Raw genomic sequence first — 15,959 nt, 5'->3', positions numbered from 1 at the left:
GAAGCAGGTGGTGAATGACGTTTTTGAAGACTACAGAGAGGGCAGGAAAGATAAGGATTGAGAAAAGGCCGTTAAATCTGGCAGTTAAAAGATATTAACTTTGGAGGTAGCAGTTTTCAGTTGAATGATGAGGTCTGAAGCCAGATATCTAATAAATTTGATGACGTATTTAAAAGAAATATGGACTCTTGGATTGTGAAGAGACTTTAAAGATTAGTTAGTCCAAACTTGTATCCATTGTGTGAATCCCCATTATAACATATACCGCCCCCCCATAGTAGTCCTTTATTTGAATACTTCTAGTGAATAGAACCTATCTGTAGAGGCAGCCGTATTCCATTTTCACATTATTTTAATGGTTATAAAGTTCCTCCTCTTACATGGAACATGTTGCCTTATAACTGTTAGCCATTTGGTCCTAATTCTGCCTTTTTAAACTGCATACAATACATTTAATCTTATCCATATTAGCTCATCAAATGAGAACTTCCTCATAACAGTTTTAAATATATTTAAAAGTAGTTTTTTGTCAGATCCTTCCGAGCTTTTTTACAGATCGAATAGACTGTTTTTCCTTCTCCTGTTCTTCCTTGCAGGATATGGTTTCTGGCCTCCTAATCATCCTAGCCACCCTTATGAATGTACTTTTGTTTGTTCTTATCTTTCCTAATTACCACATGAGCTTTGAAGTCTTACCTTACAGCGGCAAGGTGTTTGGGGAGACTTTGGGTTCTCAGATATGTGCTAGCCTTGCAAAAGATCCGACAGTGCCTGTTAAGTCAGAAGACTGCAAACTGTTGTCCAAAGTCCAGCCTAACAATATGACAGGAACTTCCTATTGATTTTTTACTTGACAAATGAAGAAAAGTATATTGAGAAGGAAAAGACCAATAAAGGAATGAAGAGCATTCATTAATCAGTACTGTGCGCAAAGCACTATGCTGAGAGCTGGGATACATATAAAAATGTCAGACAGACCCTGCTCTCAAGGACTAATGGGCAAGATAACACATGCAAGATGGAAAGGTCCAGTGATCTTTGAGGTGCGGGGGCAAAGCAGGTGGTTACCCACCATCTCTAATGGCATTTCTGCTGATAAAATCCTATCCGTTTCTGACGTTACATCATTTGACAGAGCCAAGACTTTGGTGTCTAGAGCTTTCTTTTCCAGGGTTTCGGTGGCTGTGACTGCTGAGGAAGCAGGGCCGCAACCCCTGTAAAAGCACTAGCCAGGGCCCCTCTCCACAAGAATTACTTCTGAGAATGTTGACTTGGGGAGGGGGGGGAGACAGGATGGTTGTGTCACCGCTCCTGAGGCTCTTGGGTCTCTAGCGGTTCATGGTCAGCAGTGACGAGAAATGTAAAGGTTCTTCTGTCCTTGATCCTGGGCTGGAAACAGGGCCAGTAGTCTGGGGCCCATTTCAATGACAACGGCCTTTGGGTTTGGGTGATTAAACTCTTATTTGGCATGTCTTCTCCATCAAGATGCTACTGTATTAGATTTGATAAAATGTAGTTTATAGGGAATTCTGAAGCTCAAGAGAAAAGAGACTATTGTCTCTCTTTTATTATTATAAAAGAATCAACCTATCTGTTTGAATGAGTTGTCTCTAGTTCTAAATGAACTGCATAAACAGGGTATTGAAATAACTTACAGATGTGACAATAAAACCTTAATTCACAGTCTTCAAGAAATTGGAGACTGAGAGAAGTGCCAAAAGACTAAAATCAGGCAAATGTCCTGATCTTCAAAACCAAGTACTTTCCCTAGAAAAAGTCTGTAAAGAATTGTTAAAACAGGTGGGTTATGAGCACTTAAAAGAGAAAGTACTGGTTCCTTGGAGGCAGGATGGGTTCAGTAAGAACATATCAAACCATACTTAACTTCCTTTCCTTTTGGGGATAGAGTTATACGGAATGTTTTTTGTTTCCAGAATGCTCTCCTCACAATAATGCTATGATGTCACTAGTACAAATATCACCAGCATTTTGCAGTCATGAGTTGGATGGATGGATGAATGAATGAAAAAGTATCAGAAGTGTGCAAATGAGCTTTTCTAAGTGCTAGAAATACAAAGAGATAAAAAGTAAGAAAAAAAATGATACAGAAGACACTCCTTGATTTCAAGGAACTCCCAGTTTATTAAGGAGAAACAACACGTATGTTGTAGGGAGATTTCAGCTATAGTGCCCAGTAGTTCTCAGGCTACAGCAGCTGATAATACATCTTTATTACAGTTTTCATTGACAAGAAACATCTCCTTGTCTGGTGTTGAACTAGTGTGAGGACTTTGGTGTTGAGAACTTAATTTGGGGGTCTTTGGTACCTATAATTAACAAAGAGGCATGGACTGGTGAATCTTCAGAGGCAATATCAGGTTGAATCTCAGCAACGGTTAGAGGGAAAGGAAAATGAGGGAATGGGTATTTAGATAGCATCTACTCCATGCCAGGCACTATGCTAAGCAGTTTACAAATATTGTCTGATTAGATCCTCATAATAAACCTTGGAGGAAGGAGCTGTTATACCCATTTTATAGTTGAGGAAACTGAGGCAGACAGAGGTTAAGTAACTTGTCCAGGATCACACAGCTAGTAGGTATATGAGGCTAGATATGAACTCAAGCCTTCTTGACTCCAGGCCCAGCACTCTATCCACTGCACTGCCTCACTGCCCTGAATGGACATTGTTTTCCTGCATGTTGGCTATGGGGGCCAGACTGGAAGCAGAACCTGTGGTCTAGGCACACATCTGTTCTCAGGGCTCTAGTGCTTACTTGCCTGTCTGGCAGTTGGTCAACCATTGTTATTGGTGGTGGCAGAGAAGACGGACACCTTCTTTGTTATAATAGTCCCTCTCTGATATTTACAGGGGCTGGACTAGTGGTTGGGACTATACTGCTGTTCCCAGCTCTCCTTGGTTCAGAGTCTTGGCTATCTCCAGTAGGGTCTGAGGGGATATAGTGGTTGGGGTATTAACATTGGTTGAGGGACAGCTAGGTGGCACAGATGTCTGGAGGACCTGAGTTCAAAACTGGCCTCAGACACTTACTAGTTACGTAACCCTGGACTTGTCACTTAACCCAGATTGCCTCCAAAAACCCAAAACAAAACAAAAAAATTGTTTGACTTGCCTGGCACATGTTGCCTCCTGTCTCGAGGTTCTTTGTTGCTTTATCTAGGCTTCCTGTCCCTTTGACCTAGAGAGCTTAAGAGATTTGTTTAAGTTTATATGGCCAGTGAGTGGCAGAGCCAAACTTGAGTGCAGGTTTTTTGATGAAAAATCCAGGGCATTTCCCACTGTTCTGTGCCATCTGTCTAGAATGAGGCAACATAGCTTCATTTCAGCAAGGAATTTATGGATAGTCTTATGGACAAGATGGAAAAATGATTGATAGCAACACAATTAGATTTGTGGTTTATGGAACTAAACAGTATTAATTAATGATTGAAATTCAAAATATAATGGTTCGTCAGATTGGCTGTGTGGCTTCCTCCCCACCAACCCTGGTATTTATTTTGTGTATTATGTATAGTGATCAAGCAGGCTGTACTGTTCTGGACTTCTCCATCATTCCACAGGAAGATCACCCTGGGAATTCATACCTGGAAAGGACCCTCTCTCTGATTGGATGGCTTTTCCCAGAACCTTCATTTAAGGAGGATACCCAAGACAGTCATCTCCTCATTTCCCTCAAGCTGTGTTCCTTCTTACATATATCTTTCTCCCCTCTTACTGGTTCAATAAGGAAGAAATAAGAGATTGTAAGAAGTGGTAATGAGGAGAGCATACGTTTGTGGTATATGAGACAGGCAGTGCAAGGACAGAGATAGGAGATAAAGGGAACTGGATATTTATGCTTGAGAAGAGAAGATCTGAAGGACATTATAGCTGTCTCCAAGTATGTGAAGTGTTCTCCTCTGGAAGAGAGAGTAGAAGAGAAATTAGACCTCAATATTTCTCTAGAATCCCAAACCTGGATCAGTGGGTAAAAGTTACAGGGAGATAGATTTCAGCTCAATACAGTAGGAAAGCAGCTAATACTTAGAGCGGCTTATAAATGGAATGATGTACTCAGAAAGTAGTGAGCTCTCCATTCCTGGAAGTGTGCAAACAGGCTACCTGACCAGTCATGTTTTAGAAAGGATACAAATAAATTGTGTTAGATGATATCTAAGTTTCCTTCTCATTCTTAAAATGTTATGATTTTGCTCTCTTCAGACAAATTTAAAGCAAGACTAGTAATTTTAATATAAATAGGAGCTGGCTTCAGGAATTATTTATTTGATATCTCTCCTTTCCTTTACCAGGTTATAATAGGGGAGAGACATATGAAATGAGAATGAAGAAAAGGAACAAAGAGAGTTAGATTAAGGCTACCCAATACATTACTGTAATTTGAAACTAACTTTTTTTACTTTTTAAAAAATAAGTTTTATTGATTTTTTCTTGTCTCTTACATCACCATAGGATGCCATGTAATTCCTTCCTGTCCCCTTCCAGAGAGCTATCCTGTATGACAAATAATTTTTTTAGGAGGAAAATAAAAGCCAATGCAACTGATTGACAATGAAAAGTATGAAAACACAACAATGTATAACACTTGTGGCCCTTCCCGAAGTGGTAGGTTGGAGGTTGTCTTCTCATCTGTCTTCATTTGAGTCTCACTTGATCTTTTTAATTTTGTTACATTAACCTTTTTTTTTTTTTTTTTTTTTTTGGTGAGGCAGTTGGGGTTAAGTGACTTGCCCAGGGTCACACAGCTAGTAAGTGTTAAGTGTCAGAGGCCGGATTTGAACTCAGGTCCTCCTGAATCCAGGGCCGGTGCTTTATCCACTGCACCATCTAGCTGCCCCTACATTAACTTTTGAATTTTGGGGTGTCATTCTTTCCATTTACATTGTAGTTACTGTGTATATTGTTTTCTTGCTTCTGCTTAATTTTCTCTTCATTGGTTCACATATAGATCTTTCCATGATTCTGTTCTCATCATATGCATCATTTCTTATATAGCACAATATTCCATTACATTCATGTGCCAGTTTGTTTAGCCATTCCCCCCAGTTGATGGGCATATACTTTGTTTCCAGTTTTTAGCTATCACAAAAGGTTCGGCTATAAATATTTTGGAGTATATAAGGAGTTTATTCTTTTTGATGACTTCCTTGGAGTTCAAGCCCAGTAATGGAGTCTCTAGTTCAAAGGGTATGGACATTTTAGTCACTTTATTTGCATAACTCCTAATTGCTTTTCAAAACAGTTGTACCATTTCATACTTCCACCAATAATGTATTAGGGTGCCTATCTTTCTAACACCAACTTTTTTGGTCATTTTTGTTGATTTACAGGGTGTGAAGTAAAACAAGTATTTCATCTAATTGTAAATACTTTGCTGTTCTTTTGAGAACTGTTGGCTCATATCCATTGAACATTTTATCTATTAGGAAATGGCTATTAGTCATATATTTATTAACTGTTTATATATATATATATATCTTTGATCCCAAGCCATTATGAGAGACATTTGATAAAGACTTTTCCCCCCTTCAACCACTTTACTTCTCTTCTTAGCCTAGGTATATTAATGTCGTCTGTGTGGAAACTTTTAAGTTTCAGGTAATCAAAGTTATTCATTTTGTAATTGCCTCTATGTCTTGTTTGGTTAAGAATACATCTTGTATCCATAGCTATGTATGTGAACTATTTTTCTTCTCATTTTTTAAATAGTATGATCTTTAAAATTAAGGTCACATCTATTTCAAATGTATTTTGGAGTGTGGTGTAAACTGTTGGTCTAAGCCTAATTTAAGTCAGACTGCTTTCCGGTTTTATCAAATAGAGAGTTTTTCCCTAGGTAATTTATGTTTCTACTGTATCAACTACTGGGGATAGTGAGTTCTGTTGTTTCCAGATTTCCTTTGTCTAATCTATTCCATCGAAAGTGTAAATTAATTTTGGTATTATTGTCATTTTATTTATATTGGCATGGCCTAACTGTGAACACTGAGTACTTTGTAATTAAATCTGAGTTTTGGGGTTTTTTTGCGAGGCAGTGAGGGTTAAGTGACTTGCCCAGGGTCACATAGCTAGTAAGTGTTAAGTGTCTGAGGCTGGATTTGGACTCAGGTCCTCCTGAATCCAAGGCCAGTGCTTTATCCACTGCACCACCTAGCTGCCCCTGAATTAAGTTTTTTTGTGCTTTGTGAGGTTGATTCCCAGATATTTTATTGAAATGGGATTTCTCTTTTTATTATTGCTTCTTGTGTTTTGTTATTGTTATGTAGACATGTCTTTGGGTCTGTATCTTTTATTTGTGGTCCCTGAACTAATTTCTGATCTTATTACATTATGTTCTGTAAATGCTTATTGACTATTTCTGATGTTTTACATTTGTTTGCAGTATCTCTGTGCCCTAGTACATAGTGTTTGTAAGAGTTCCATATGGTACAGAGAAATATATATATTCTTTTGCTGTTCCATGTAGCAGATGCCATATAAGTCTTTTAAGTCTAGTTTCTCCAGAAATTTGTTCACTTCCATATTTTCCCTTTTTGTTTATCTTTCTGTTACACTTATCTAAAACTGATAGATATTGAAATCTCCTGTATTGTGTTATTGTCTATCTTCTTGAAGCTCAAATAATGTTTCTTTTGTGATTTGTTTATTCACCAATTGTTCTATCCATAAGGAGTGTGATAGCTAATATGCTCTATGTTCTAATTTTCTTGTAATATCTCCCTTTATATCTAGGTCATGTATCCATTTTGACCTTATCTTGGTAAATGGTGTAATATTATTGGTTCATGTCCAATTTCTCCCAGACTACTTTTCAGCTTTATGAACTTTTTTTGTTTTTTGGTGAGGCAGTTGGGGTTAAGCGACTTGCCTAGGGTCACACAGCTAGTAAGTGTTAAGTGTCGGAGGCCGGATTTGAACTCAGGTCCTCCTGACTCGGGGGTCGGTGCTCTATCCACTGTGCCACCTAGCTGCCCTCCCCACCCCGAGCAATTTTTTAAACTAAATAATGAATTCTTATCCCCAAAGCTTAAATCTTTACATTTGTCAAACACAAGGTTGCTATAACCATTTCCTGCTGTATATCCTGTTTACTCTGTTCCACTTTCTATTTCTTAGACAGTAACAGACAGTTTTGATAACTACTGCCTTATAGTTTAAAACCTGGTACTGACTGATAAACGTCCTTCTTTTACTTTTTTTAAAATTAATTTCTTGGATATTCTTGACTTTTTGTTCTTCCAGATTAATTTCGTTATTATTTTTACTAGATCAGTAAAAAAATTTTTTTGTAATTTAATTGGGATGGTATTGAATAAATGCATTAGTTTGGTGGAGTTCTGCACAGCCATTAAAATGTTAGAATATTTTGTTAACTAGGGCTAATTTTGGGGGGCTAAACTATGGATGACTAATCTTTCTGAGTGGAGGACTAATCTGGGGACTTTTGACTATTTGGCTATCTGACTTCGTTAGTTTAATGTGGGCCGTTTATAAAGTTGCACCACACTGCTCCACTCCCAAATTGATAAGCAAAATATTAAGAAGCCTCTTAACTAAATAATCAAAGCAGAGTTTATTTATGAGATACTATTTAAAATTAAGAATACAGGGAAATAAAATGTACAACCTGACTGCTTTCCTGCGGTCTCTTTCCCACCTGCTGAGTTTAGAACTTCTTGAATACAATAAGGGCCTTAGCCGCCTCCGGCCTCAGGGCACATTACACTTTCCCTGGTTTGTATTAAGGCCTGTAACCTTCTGTCTGTCTGCTCTGTCAGTTTGCCCTTGGGCCTCTCTTTTGCCTGCTCCTAGTCCTTCTCATCTTCTCCTGCGTCCTTATAGCCCCTTCTCTAGTCTCCAATCTTTGCCGTCTCCTCAGCCGCCTCTTGACCTCTTCTTGTCTGTCTGAACCCCTGAGTCTTGTCTATCTAGTCCGTCCCCCTCGCTCCTGTCTCGCTCCCAGGTCTATATATACCTTTTCTTCTCTCCACTCAAATCTCGGGGCTTCCTTCGCCCCCACAGACCAAGCTAATCCGCCAGCCAGAGCTGCAGCTGGTGGGGGGGGGGGCGGTGCTCTCGAGCCTCATGCCTCAGCATAGGCCATCCGGGATCCTTCAGATAGCTCCGCTCAGGTCGGAGGGAGCTGGGGGCTTTTTTTCCCCCCAGCTGTCTGACCTGGCATCTTGTCTAGCCCACGGGGCTTTTTCACTCAGCTGAAGCTGAGGAGGAGGGGGAGAGACCCTGAGGGCCTAAGGCTTTCTAATCTCAGCCTAAAGGTAGGGTCCCCAAATCAAAATAAATTTCCACAGGTGTGTGTGTATTTATTTGTAATATCCACAGTTAGGCATTATGATAATAATGATAATAGCTAACATTTATATAGTGCTCATTATTTGATCCTCACAACAACCCCTGCAAGGTAAGTCCTCTTATTATCCTCATTTTACAAATGAGGAAACTGAGTCAAACAGGTTAAATGACTTGCCCAGGGTCACACAGCTAATAAGTGTCTAAATCTGCATTTGAACACATGTCTTCCTGACTCCAGTCGAAGCCCTCTGTGTACTTCACCACCTAGCTGATATAGATAATGATGTAGTAAAGAAAATGGAGAAGTGGTCAAACAGGTGGGAGGAAAACCCGTTTCCACCACTTAACTACTTGTATGACCTTGGACAAGCAATTTACCTATTTGGGGTTTTTGTTTTCTCTGATTTGTAAAATGGAAGGGTTGGATTGGGTAATTTCTGAGATTTTCTTCCAGTGCTAAATTTGTGGTCCTTTGACATTATGAATTGTTTCTTCAGTTTAGAAAAGCTCTAGGTTTAAAATGTTAACCATTGTTGGTGTTGATGTATTTATAAGTTTAAGTGAGGCTTAAAATTAAGTTGTATTTAACGGAATATGAAGTTAAGCTTTGTTGGTACACGTTTAAAACATGTAAAAAACTAGTTTATCAGTAGTTTCCAAGCGCGAGGACTACAGTGGTTGTTATAGCTATGTTTTTGGTGACATAATAAACTGAGCATCATGCTGTGCCTGTTGATTGATTGAAAATAATCATATTGTGTTAAAGGGAACAACATTCCATAGAGGCCTGCTGGAGTCTCTTTCATCTTACACAAAGCTAGCTTCTTGCAGAGGCAAATTATGCAAATCAGTGCTCAGTGTTTCATAATCAATTAGTTCTTTGTTGCAAGTGCAGTGTGTTCTAGGAGAACAAAAATCCTATAATTTGGTGTTTTTTAGTAAGTCAAGCAACTGCTGTGATAAGAAAAGTATACTTGTCAACTGCTTTAAACTCTTTATATACTTAAAGCAGTGGTTGTCTGGAGAAAGGTACTCCTAGCTTGATAGCAAGGGTTTTGTTAGACAATGTATGGTGAGGGGAGGGCAGGCCCAACTCTACCGTAGTCATCCTGTGTAAACAAAGCTGTGCAAGCTGCCTGTGATAACAGATGGTGGCCAGGCACAACCATCCCTGAGCACTCCAGTTTAAAATCTGCTCGCACCCCGCTAGAAGACATTCTCTAAGAGGAAGAACCCACTTGATTAAAATACCATCGCTAGGAAGCGAACCTTAGGTGTTTGGCCAAAAGAGAAAGGCGAGAGGGATTTTTAAAGCCTTTGAAAGACAAAGTATAAATACCGTTGAGTAGAAAGTTAATTCTGCAACTGTGAAACTTGTGCTGCCATCTGGTGGATCATGCCTTGTACCGACCGGCGTGTTTTCATTTTGACTTTGCTGCACATCACTCATTCATTAAAGAAGCCGAACTTCCTGGGGATAATTCTAGCTTAGGGATTTAGGAAGCTATGGCTCCATTCTTCAGAGATCCATGGGTTGTTGGTTTTTAACGTGAATATTTCACAGCTTCCACTGTATGAATTGTTACACCTCCAAGTCTTTACTAAAATCCTTTTCTGATGCCCTTAGAGCTAACCCTGGTTCGCAAAGGTTAGTCCACAAAGCTCTGTCAGTTGTTTCTACCAACTCGGAAAAGATTCTTGTGAAAATTGGGTAACTGTTGGAGAGGCAGCTTCAAAAGTACTACTATTAATTCAGGCTCATTGTTGGAATGAAATAAGGCACTCGTAAGTCACTGGACCATGTTGTCTATTCTTGCTGTGTTGGGCCAAATGTTTGCTAAACGTTCCGGAGGTAAGGAGGGAATGTATAGTAGGAGAAGGGGACACATACCATACATAGAGCAAGGAAGCAGGTACATCCTGAGGAGAAAAAGCCAAATGAATAAAAAAAAATATACAAATATTCTAATTCCTCTTTACTCACACAGCTTCTACCTTAATTCTGACCCTCATCACCTGTCTCCTAGATTATTGTAGCAGCTTCCTATTGATTTCCCTGCTTCAATTCTCTCCTGATGCCAGTCTATTCTCCACAATACTGCCAAAATGATTTTCCTTCATTGAAGATCTGACCCATGTCACTGTCCTACTCAATAAACTTGAGTGGCTGTATCTTGCCTCTAGGATAAAACATAAATTTCTCTGTGTGACTTTTTTTTGTGTGTGTGTGAGGCAATTGGGGTTAAGTGACTTTTCCAGAGTCACACAGCTAGTAAGTGTCAAGTATCTGAGGTCAGATTTGAACTCAGGTCCTCCTGAATCCAGGGCTGGTGCTTTATCTACTGCGCCACCTAGCTACCCATCTGTTCAACTTTTAAAGCCTTTAACAGTCTTACCCTAAGTCATCTTTCCAGCTTCACTATACGTAACCCCACCTAGCACACTCTTTGATTTAGCCAAACTGGCTTTCTCTTCATTCTTCACACCCGACACTCTGTGTCCTGGCCTCATGCCTTGCTTGCATCGGCAGTCTACCACGTGTGGAATGTATTCCCTCCTTACCTCCTTCTCAAGGGAATCCTTCTTTTCACAGTATACCTCAAGGACCATCTGCTACTGGACACCTTTCTTGATCATGTCAATGCCGATGCTGATGCCGATGCCGCCTGCCCTTCCTTTCAAAGTACCTAATATTTAACTACTCTGGTTATTTGTATTTATTCTCTTTCTATTTATTCTTGACGGTACTTTTATTTCCTCATTGTCTCTTCAGAGGAATCTTAGCTCCTTGTGAATAGGAATTGTTTCATTCACTTTCTTTGTGTCCTGGCACCTAGAACTATGCCCAGAACATAGTAGACACCTGATAAATACAAATTGATTGATTGAGCAATGGTGATAGTCAGTGCTTATTGGTATTCCACACTGAACTCAATTCTACCTTTACCTTTTATTTCTTTTGGTCTATTTAAGTCTTCTGAGTGCTTTAGCGGAGAAGCACCTAGTCTTTTCCAATACTTTAGTATCTATAAGCTTCTTGGTTTGAATTTTACTAATTTTTTTCATAATTTAATCTATAATTTATATGCTAATTTATATTTAATAATATTAAATAGCATCAATACAACAGTTAATTGTTATATTAATTGTAGCAATACTAAATATATTGATATAATTAATATAACAATATAATATTTAATACTATATTTTTCATGGTTTAATTTATAATTCATAATACTAATTTACTTCTTAGTTTTTTGATGCCACTAATGTTCTCACTTTTCTCATGAGTTTCTAATTATAGCACTTGAAAAGGTTAGTGCCTATTAAAATGCAAAAATATCAGTGGCAAATTCCTAAATTGCTTGCCATAATTATGGGTTCTGCAACTAATTTTTGCATTAGGACCTTGGGCAAGTCACTTAACTTACTGATCTTATCCACAAAAATATATCTATTTTAAAACTAGACCTGTAGTCAGGAGAGAACTGGGGCCAATTCCTTACCCTGGCATTTAATAACTTTTTTTTTTTTTTTTTTTGCAGGGCAATGGGGGTTAAGTGACTTGCCCAGGGTCACACAGCTAGTAAGTGTCAAGTGTCTGAGGCCGGATTTGAACTCAGGTACTCCTGACTCCAGGGACGGTGCTTTATCCACTGTGCTATCTAGCCGCCCCATTTAATAACTTTGTGACCATGGGCAAGTCATTTAACCTCTCTGAGTCTTGATTTACCCATTGTTAAGGTAAGAATAATTCCCTTATTACCTTTATCAAAAGGCTATTGTAGGAAAAAATAAAATAGCTTATACATAAAAAAAGGCTATTGTAAGGATCAAATTTAAAAAAAATGTGTGTGTATACACACACTCACATACATAGAGACATAGTATTTTGCAAACCTTAAAAGTAGATATAAATGTCAGTTGTTGCTGTCATTTCTTAGGATTCTTCCAACTCTGAAGTTTTGTCATTCTTTCTATGTGAGTATATTCAAGGAGCTTCTTACATACTTATTTCAAAATGGGCATGGGTTTGGAATTACAAAGGCAAATAAGTTTTATATTTTTTGCTTTAGTGTTCTTTTAAATTAAGATCTAAATGTTATCTGTGAGCTGTTCCCTCCAGCCTGCTACCTCAGTTTTTTGGGGGCTTGGGGGTGGGGGCGGGGCAAGGAAGGTTACGTGACTTGCCCAGGGTCACACAGCTAGTAAATATCAAGTGTTTGAGGCTGGATTTGAACTCAGGTCCTCCTGAATCCAGGGCCAGTACTTTATCCACTGTGCCATTTAGCTGCCCCCTTTGGCTTAGTTTTTTACTCATTACCCTGTCTAGCTTTCCACAGCTGATTACTTAGAGTCACTATTTCTGCCTAAAACCTTGTTCTTCCAGGGCAAACCTGTAAAAGTGGCAAGGGGGTTTACCTCTGCTGAGATTGATGTAAACCACTTATCAAGTGCAGTTGATGAAGAATTAGAAGACTGGGTACTCTCAGTGCTGTACCCTGGAGCAAGACACTCAATCTGGCCGAGTTCCACTTTCCTCATGTGTGAATTGTGTATGTTTGGAAGGGTGGGAGAGGAGGTAGATTATATAATGCCTGAGCTCCCTTCTAAATTTAAATCTCATGAGCCAATTTTTTTTTTAACTGATAGAGAAAAATGTACCTTTTTAGACCCTAAGGATAACACAATGTGATTTTTCACTGCTAAATGCTTTCTTTAAGATTTCATCCCCATGTTGAGTGAGATGAGCAGAACCAGGAGAACATTGTACACAGTATCAACAACATTGTGTGTTGATCAACTATGATAGACTTGACTCTTCTCATCAATACAATGGTCCAAAATAGTTCCAAAGGACTCATGATAGAAAATGCTCTCCAAATGCAGAAAAAAAGAACTATGGAATCTAGATGCAGATTGAACCTTACTATTTCTTTTTGTTTTTCTTTTTTGAGGTTTTTCCTTTTTGCTATGATTCTTCTTTCACAGCATGACTAATGCAGAAATAGGTTTAATGTGATTGTACATATGTAACCTATATCAGATTGCTTGCTGTCTTGGGGGGGGGAGGAGAAAAATTTGAAACTAGAAATCTTATAAAAACAAATGTTGAAAACTATCTCTACATGTAGCTGGAAAATAATAAAATACTTTTATGAAAAAAAAGATTGCATCCCCAAATAAGTTTATAAATGAACACTTCATATTAATGAGGAACCAAATGTGACTACTCATCTGACAATATGAAAGCATTTTTCTGAATATGATGTACATCTATTTAAAATTAGGTTTTAATCCATAAATAAAGGAATCTCTAATGCTTTTCTCTATTTTACACTCACCCTTCCCTGAGACAACCAATCTTCTCAAAACCCTATATTTTCATAGCAACAATGAAGTAGCAAAATGCTTCTCTGAACAACTAGGATAGTGATTTTACTGGTAAAAAAGCAATCACTCAGGTTATAAGAACAGGTTTCTCTTTAATGAAGTATGACAGTGCTCAGGGTCTTGATAGATTTCACATAAAGAACGTGTCATTAGACTTCATTTTCTACAGCCTCGTGATCACTAGAATTTGTTTTGTTTTATTTTGTTAGTGAGGCAATTGGGGTTAAGTGACTTGCCCAGGGTCACACAGCTAGTAAGTGTTAAGTGTCTGAGGCCGGATTTGAACTCAGGTCCTCCTGACTCCAGGGCTGGTGCTCTATCCACTGTGCCACCTAGCTGCCCCTAGAATTTGTTTTGTATTCTTGGTCTCTGATACCATCCTAAGGAATGGTTTCCAATCAATAGACAGGATCCTGTGCCTTCTGGGAGAAATTTTGAAACTTTACATGGTAGGGATCTCTCTAAGTTACCTTGACCCCTTTCCATTGAGATTCCCATCATGGAGATTAACAACATTGGTAGCATTACTTCCTTCCTAGTCTTTGTTGGGGCTTTTACTGTCATTTGTCAACTCCTGCCTTCCCCATCTATTCTTCATCTCCTATGAAATCATTGAGGGCAGTTTGAGTAATCTTTTTTTTTAAATCATAAAAGTGTTGTTTTCCAGTTATATGTAAAGATAGTTTTTAACATTTGTTTTCATAAGATTTTTAGTTCCAAATTTTTCTCCCACCAATCCTTTCCTCCACTCTCCCCAAGACAGAAAGCAATCTGATATAGGTTATATATGTATGATCACATTAAGCGTATTTCTGCATTAGTCATGTTGTGAAAGAAGAATCAGAACAAAAGGGAAGAACCTCAAAAAAGAAAAAAACATAAAAGTAGAAACAGTATGGTCCATCTACATTCAGAATCCACAGTTTTTTATGGATGTGAAGAACATTTTCCATCATGAGTTCTTTGGAATTGTTTTGGATCATTGTATTGATGAGAAGAGCTAAGTTGATCATCAGACAATGTTGCTTTTATTATGTACAATATTCTCCTGGTTCTGCTCATCTCACTCAGCATTAGTACACTTAAGTCTTTCCAGGTTTTTCTGAAATCTGCCTGCTCATTATTTCTTACAGCACAATAGTATTCCATTACATTCATATACCACAACTTGTTCAGCCATTCCCCAATTGATGGGCAACCCTCAATTTCCCATTCTCTGCGACCACAGAGAGAGCTGCTATGAATATTTTTATACATGTGGGTCCTTTTCTCTTTTTTATGATCTCTTTGGGATACAGACACAGTAGTGGTATTTCTGGGTCAAAGGGTATGCATAGTTTTATAGCCCTTTGGTCATAGTTCCAAATTGCTCTCCATAATGGTTGGATCAGTTTACAACTCCACCAACAATGCATTAGTGTTCCACAGTTTGAGTAATCTTAAGGCTTTAGTGACTTGAAAAGTAGTTCTTTTTCACAGAGTTTGGGAACTTCTAAATTTTGTTTCTTAAATTTACTTATCAGTTGTCAAACTTTTATTCTATAATGAACTTGAGTTGTATGTTTGTCATACAACTCCTTATGGACCTTCGTATCATTATTATCTTATCCATGACTGTTGATTAATCATAAAGAAGTATTATCTATCATATGATAAACCTAAGAAGATAGCAACTACAGCCATCATAGGACTTAACATTTTAATTTAATTTAATCACATAAAATATCACACCATTGAAAAATGAGCAGTTTGCTTTATTCTTCAAGTTAGAACTAAGTACAGTTTGTTAAGAAATTAAAATTATAGCTAATTTAGTAAGATTTTATTTGACCAAATTCCCAAATTAGAATAAAATTTCGATGGATTTATGTGATTATCAGTGTGGGTACTCTCTCCAGTGTTACAGGCTGCAGCCCATCAAAGCCTTCTCATCTTGTACGACTCTTTTTTTTTTTTAAGTGAGGCATTTGGGGTTAAGTGACTTGCCCAGGGTCACACAGCTAGTAAGTGTTAAGTGTCTGAGGCCGGATTTGAACTCAGGTACTCCTGACTCCAGGGGTCACACAGCTAGTAAGTGTTAAGTGTCTGAGGCCGGATTTGAACTCAGGTACTCCTGACTCCAGGGCCGGTGCTCTATCCACTGCGCCATCTAGCTGCCCCTAAAACATTTTCTTTTTTTTCTTTCTTTCTTTCTTTTTTTTTTTTTTTGCAGGGCAATGAGGGTTAAGTGACTTAT

General features: G+C 38.3%; 1 protein-coding gene across 2 annotated transcripts in view; it reads left to right on the top strand.

Moving 5' to 3' along the window:
• Positions 1-15,959, top strand: part of STX18 (syntaxin 18) — a 152,361-nt gene that overhangs the window by 78,959 nt on the left and 57,443 nt on the right. The window contains exon 1 of one of the 2 annotated variants that reach the window (XM_043970261.1): positions 10,993-11,012. The exons of the other annotated variant lie outside the window; for it this stretch is intronic. The gene's annotated coding sequence lies outside the window, so the exon portion shown is untranslated. Of the gene's footprint in view, positions 1-10,992; positions 11,013-15,959 lie in introns of those variants that run through there. 2 annotated transcript variants of the gene reach the window in all.

Source organism: Dromiciops gliroides, chromosome 6 (assembly GCF_019393635.1).
Source record: "Dromiciops gliroides isolate mDroGli1 chromosome 6, mDroGli1.pri, whole genome shotgun sequence".
Lineage (NCBI taxonomy): Eukaryota > Metazoa > Chordata > Mammalia > Microbiotheria > Microbiotheriidae > Dromiciops > Dromiciops gliroides.
Note: the sequence above shows the minus strand (reverse complement) of the source record. Positions and strands in the feature narration are given on the sequence as shown.